The 5,481-nt window shown below is 46.5% G+C and overlaps 1 pseudogene; it reads left to right on the top strand.

Annotated features, from left to right (window-relative positions):
- The window catches only part of LOC103586579, a 23,629-nt pseudogene extending 20,266 nt beyond the window's left edge, over positions 1–3,363 (top strand).
- Positions 3,364–5,481: the final 2,118 nt, after the last annotated feature.

The raw sequence follows: 5,481 nt of genomic DNA, 5'->3' as shown, positions 1-5,481 counted from the left end.
GACCGGGACCGGCAACGGGATCGCAACCCTCGGTGCTGTGCCCGCCCCTCGTTCAGCCAATGAGCGGGAACCGGTCTGTATGTGGGATCCGAACCCTCGGCGGGAGCACCGCCGCGCTCCCAAGCGGCGCACTGTAGCAGTGCGCCACCGGGCCGGCCCAGTGGGCACACTCTTGAAGGCATGTGAGCCAGCCCTTCATGCCTTTATCTCCCCCCATTTTATTTTTATTTTTTTTTAACTTTTAAAAATTGCCTTTATTACAGATTTAAAAGTCTGAAGAAGCTCCTATTTCCCTACCCGAGGGGTTCATAAACACGTACAGCAGAGCTAATTCACTTAAAAAAGACATTATTAAAAAGGCAAAAAATAGCATTCATACACATTAGTTCAACTTCTAAGAGGTAGTGAAAAATGTGGAATGCGTCACGAATTTGCGTGTCATCCTTGCACTGGGGCCAAGGTAATCTCTGTATCGTTCTGATTTTAGTCTACCTGCTGCCGGAGCAAGCACTCTCCCCCTGTTTAGACAGCCGGTCTTTCAGTTGCCATTGCCACTTCTCTAACTACTACTCTGAGGAGGACACCTCTCTCTGCCCGCTGCTGGACATGACCAGCTGTGCATGTGTTCCTTGGTCTAAAGAAGTGACTGTTGTCCGTCTGTATCTGAGCAGTATCTTCCGTTCTGGTTTCCTGTAGCACTGTGAGCCTTTGCATCTTCTGCCAGGTGTGTATTAGTCCGTTTTGTGTTGCTATAACAGAATTACCTGAGGCTGGGTAATTTATAAAGAACAGAAGTTTATTTGGTTTACGATTCTGGGACAGCTGCATCTGGCACAGGCTTCAGGCTGCTTCTACTCATGGTGGAAAGTGGCACGCAACTGGCAGGTACAAGCAGATCACATGGGGAGAGAAAGCAAGAGAAAGAGAGGAGGAGCCAGGGTCTTATAAAGGGTGGAAAGTGGCACGCAACTGGCAGGTACAAGCAGATCACATGGGGAGAGAAAGCAAGAGAGAGAGAGGAGGAGCCAGGGTCTTATAAAGAACCAGCTCTCATGGGAACTAATAGAGCGAGAACTCACTCATTAATCCCCCCTCCCCCAGGGAGAGCATAAATCCATTCATGAGGGATCTGCCCCCATGACTCAATCAGTTTCCAACACTGCCACACTGGGGATCAAATTTCCACATGAGTTTTGGAAGGGACAACACATCCAAACTCCATCACCAGGTAAGCAAAGCACAGCTCAGAGTCAGGGTCCCTACCTGTCAGGACCCATTTGTGGCCCCCAGGACCAACAGCATCAGTCTCACTTGTCAGCTATGTTCAGGGCCTTCCTGCCAGGGAACCTGCCCCATAGCCGTCAGCAGTCTCTGTCTCTCTTGCTGGCAGACAGAACACTTCTTGTTGGCATTATGTGCTTGAGAGGGGGTGAGAGAAATATGTCTAGATTGAGCACGTCTCTGCGTTGCTGCAGGACCCCCATCCACTCCTTTCTTGACCCAGGCAGTCACCTTCAGTGAGCACATGGGGATATCTGCTTGATGATTCCAAACACCTTCTAAACCTAGAGGGGAGTTTGATGGGCATCGACATGTCCTACTTTAATGCGCTCCTCAAATTTCCATAGGACTGTGCCCCAAATGGGCATCCCTTTAATAGGCCAGGTTTTCATTGTCCTCCTGCCTGAGTGTATGGCCAGGCCATTGGCCACTGCCCATGAGTTAGTAAAAACCCAAACACGGGGGCTTTTACCACTGTTCAATACTTCCATCTCTGCTAGGAAACAGCGTGCAATTCAGCCCAGCAAGCTGATTTGTTTTCACCGTGTGTGTGTGTGTGTGTGTGTGTGTGTGTGTGTGTGTGTGTTTGTGTGTTTTAGGCAGCTGGCCAGTGCACGGATTGAACCCTGCACCTTGGTGTAATCAGCACCATGCTCTAACCAACTGAGCTAACTGGCCAGCCCTATTTTTACCTTCTTTGATTAGTGAGGCACTTTTCCGAATAAGATGTTGTCAGCTCATCTTGGAACTGCCCTCCACAAACCCAGTAGCTTTCTGTCAGTCAGTCAAGAGCTGTTTATAGGGCACTGTAGAATCCAGCAGCTTCTCACAGAGTTCCAGAGTCAGTCCTTAGGGAAAAGAGCCTCCCAGTTTGTGAGTATCTCCTCCCTGTGTTCCCTGGGTAGCATGATCCTGTATAAACCATTTCCATTTCATTATGGAACTCTTCTGGGTACTGCCATCCTAGACTGTTTCTTTGATGTCACCCAAGACATCATGGTATTTCAGGCTTCAATATTTTATGTTCTTCAGCTGTGGGGTACCTTCATTTAATGTCCCATAACAAGGTAGTAAATGCACCTCAAGTGAAAATTCTGTAGTCTAAAGTCTCAGTAGTCATTGCTGGGAGGTATTCACAGGCTTTTGCCACTATCAGACAGAAAATTTGGGCTTCCACATAGCTGAACACATGAAGGTTCCTGGAGGGTAGTGTGCCCCGAGAGGGCATAGAAGCTCCATGCCCTTTCTCCCATACCTTGCCCTATGCATCTCTTGTGTTGGCTGTTCATCTGTATTCTTTGTAAGAGCTGGACTTTTTCAGCCCAGCCCACCTCACAAGAGGATAGAGAGTAGCAGCCTGAGGATCAGAACCCTGGAGGGCCAAACTATAGGGCAGCCAGACTCTGTAGGGCCTTTGGGTCTGGCTTCCCCTGTTCTAAGCACCATGAAACATCCAAGGAGAAGATGGAGGTGCAAGATCTTTGCAAAACACAAAATACCATACATGGATGGAGTTTGAAAGAAAAGATGGTCTCAATTTTTGTAGAAACAAAAGCCTTCGAACCTGGCATTGTGGGCAGCCTGGAGTGTGCAGGCCATGGCCTGCAGTCTGCACTTGGCCTCAGTGTCTGCTGTGCCCTGCCTACCAGGGCCCTGGCGGCCAATAGTGGTTGCCATCTGGTAGCTGCACACGGGGCCTGCTCTGCCCTCGGCGCATAAATTTACAGACAAACACGAATGGATAACAACAGAAAATGGCACTGGAATAGTGGAAGTCAATTTTGCACAGGAAACTCTGGGAGATGCTGTTTACTGTAGTCTGCCCAAAGTTGGGGCAGAATTGAACAAAGGTGATGAGTCTGGTGCTTTGGAAAGTGTGAAAGCTGCTAGTGAACTGTATTCTCCCATATCAGGAGAAGTAACTGAAACTAATGAAGCTCTTGCAGAAAATCCAGGGCTTGTCAACAAATGTTGTCATGGAGATGACTGGCTGATCAGGATGACGTGGAGTAACCTTCCGAGCAGGATGAACTAATGAGTGAAAAAGCATGTGAGAAACATGTAAAATCTATCGAGGAGTGAAACTTCTAGATAAACTAGTATTAAATAACTTTTTTTTTAAAGCTAACAATTTTTTTTTAAGTATAGAGGTATCACTATGTCTCTGGCCTAAGGTTGGGAGGAGGAGTGGGAAGATTATTAAATCTTTCTTACATGTGAAAAATAAAGAACCAGAGAATTTGTTCTTGCCAGCACTCCAGCTTCTGTTCTGCAGTGTGGGCTCTAGCAATCTTACTGGTTTGCATTTAGAAGATCCACTTAATATTACTCGAAAGGTGGATTTACATGCTTTCTGCTTTACAATAGTAAGGAAGGGAAGTGTTCCCCAGACAGACACCACATTCGTTTCCATAAAACATCTAGGTAAAGGACACACAGCTTCTTTACATAAAGACTACTTCAACATTTCAACTTTCATCATCCTATCAGCCCTTACTTTTTTTTTTTTTTTGCACCTGGCTGGTACAGGGATCGAACCCTGGACCTTGGTGTTATTAGCACCACGTTCTAACCAACTGAGCTAACTGGCCAGCCCTATTTATCTTATTTCTTAATAACTTTAAATTTTTCCACCTTCCTGGAATGAGTCCTTTGACTCTCCTCTCTGTCTTTCCTCTTTCTCTTGTTAACCTAATGTTTTTATTAGTATCTGTAACACTCCTGAGACAACAAATCTGATCAGGCTTCTAGAAATGTTTTTCAATTTTACAGTGGTGAGGTTATATGTGGGTGGGGTCCACACTAAAGGGGTGCCCTTAACTACAGCATTTACCATGACCTGGGAATGGATATCTTCAGCAGGTGAACATTCTGGCATCATAAAGCCAGTCCCACAGAGCTTGCATACAAATTATATCAACTGCTTCATCTGGGCGTTCCACATGGCATTTATAGGTGGAGTCAGACAGTTCCCTTCTCAGGGTACACAGACCTGACAGTGGCTTTTATCCAGTCCACCAGGCTGGCTGCTCCCTCGGGAATAACCTCCTGTGTGTCTGGATCACGTACAGCCGCCTATGATTGTTCCGCAGTGAGCTCTGGGTGCTGCTTCACCCACACATGCTCTACCACTCTGCAGCATTTAAAACCAAAGATACTGCACTTAAGTCAGTTATTTTCACAATCCCTTTTAGTAAAGGCTCCTCAGAAAGCTGATGATACAGGCCTACAAAATAAAGCAATTCCTTTACACTCCACGCTCTAGTGTCAGTAGTTTACCATCTTCTTGGTAATCACAGGTCTTCGGGGTATTTTCTGTTGTCTCTGCATAAGTTTTCTCTTGGGGGGCAGCTCAGATTAACTAAAATCTGAGTTTGGTTTAGCATCAAGATCTGACCCAGCACTCTCTTTTACTTTCATTTTAGCTATTGCAGATGACGATAATCAAGGGATTGTATATTTTGTCTTTTTTCTTGTTAGTTTGTACTTCCAAATGCATCCAGTGAACCAGCTCCCCAGGTGCTGGATCCATCTCTAAATTCCATTGGTAACTTTGACCTTTAGAAACTGAGCGCAGCACAGCTATGGCTCCGTACTGCCCAGAAATCAAAAGTTCCTCATCCCCCATCCTTTCATCCTTTCTCTTCCCAAACCACATTTCCAGAAGCCACGGCCGTTCTAGCAAATCCTGATTCTGAAACCAATTCTGAGAATATAGGAAAAACCAAACTCAGTTTTTCCTGTACCTTCACTCAACAATCAACACAGAAGACTTCTGAGACCACATGTGTGGGGATTTTTCTCCGCATACCAAGCAAGCAATCGATTCTGCATCGGCTGGGTGTCCTTCGATTCAATTCAGTTCTGGCATAATCTACCTGTAAATAGCGTCAGATCCCACAGGCTGAGGACTCAGTCCCAGAAGACCGCCCCCCACTTCTGATGCCAACTGCACACCCCAGGTTGTTTCACCTGTGCTTCTGACCGACCAACTCCCACAACCCTCTCCTTGGGTTCAGTTAATTTGCTAGAACAGCTCACAAGACTCAGGGAAACTCCTGCGTTTACCAGTTTCTTATAACAGATATTGAGAAAGATACAGATGAAGAGAGGCGTAGGGCAAGGCACGGGAGAGGTGGGCGCAGAGCGTCCCTCCCTGGGCGCGCCACGCTCCAGAAACTTCCATGTGTTCTGCTTTCC

Source organism: Galeopterus variegatus, unplaced genomic scaffold (genome assembly GCF_000696425.1).
Source record: "Galeopterus variegatus unplaced genomic scaffold, G_variegatus-3.0.2 Scaffold353, whole genome shotgun sequence".
Classification (NCBI taxonomy): domain Eukaryota; kingdom Metazoa; phylum Chordata; class Mammalia; order Dermoptera; family Cynocephalidae; genus Galeopterus; species Galeopterus variegatus.
Note: the sequence above shows the minus strand (reverse complement) of the source record. Positions and strands in the feature narration are given on the sequence as shown.